This window comes from Pongo pygmaeus, chromosome 9 (assembly GCF_028885625.2).
Source record: "Pongo pygmaeus isolate AG05252 chromosome 9, NHGRI_mPonPyg2-v2.0_pri, whole genome shotgun sequence".
In the NCBI taxonomy this organism is placed as follows: domain Eukaryota; kingdom Metazoa; phylum Chordata; class Mammalia; order Primates; family Hominidae; genus Pongo; species Pongo pygmaeus.
In genome coordinates this window covers 87,190,147-87,190,903 of record NC_072382.2, presented here as the reverse complement: position 1 = coordinate 87,190,903, position 757 = coordinate 87,190,147, and the positions used below count along the sequence as shown (strand labels likewise).

Below are 757 nucleotides of genomic sequence, written 5' to 3'. Positions count from 1 at the left end.
ATACATAACATGTATGAAGTGTGATACCATTTCTTCACATTGGCCCTGAATGGGCATTGAATGTGATCATTAAAAACGGTTTTATTTTTATTAAAATATTTAAATAGATGCAAATAATTTTTAAAACTTTTTTGTTTAATTATTTTGATTTAAAATTTTGACATTTTCAGAGCAGATGATGAATCTGAAAAAGAAGTTGATATTTAATGATTATAATTTGTTTTTCTCTTTAGAAATTTTAGGAAAGATTATTTTTCTTTTGTTTCTTTTTTTCATGTCAAACGGGCAACATGACAACGGTGTAACAAGGTTCAAGGGTGGCATATCTCACACATGTGCATGAACACTCAATCATTACACTCATGAACTACAAAAGGATCAGGAGAGATTCTTTTGAATACTTTAGAAAAATTCCTTTCTAACATTAAATAATGGGAATTTTCCAGTTTTTAATTTACATTTTTTGATGGACGATATATTTGAACACTATGAATATAGTCACTTTGGTTTTTTTTAAATCTTTTAAGACTTTGAGAATGAGTACAAGTTAAGGTCAAGATAGAAATCGAAAATATAAAACTTAAATTCAGAGAAGAAATAACTAGGAAGAAAACTTATCAAGACAGAAGAATAGAACATACTTCTTGTTTTTTTTCTAAAAGTTTGATAGTTTGATACCTGACTTTGAAATATTTAGACATATGATATATAGGCTGCTGTGTATCATCTGGTCCCACTATCACAAATATTAGGGGTG

At 27.7% G+C, this 757-nt stretch overlaps 1 non-coding gene across 1 annotated transcript; it reads right to left on the bottom strand.

Moving 5' to 3' along the window:
* Window positions 1–275: 275 nt before the first annotated feature.
* LOC129009175 (small nucleolar RNA U13) lies at window positions 276–379 on the bottom strand. The gene has a single exon (XR_008492707.1). It is a non-coding gene; the product is annotated as a small nucleolar RNA U13 (small nucleolar RNA).
* Window positions 380–757: the final 378 nt, after the last annotated feature.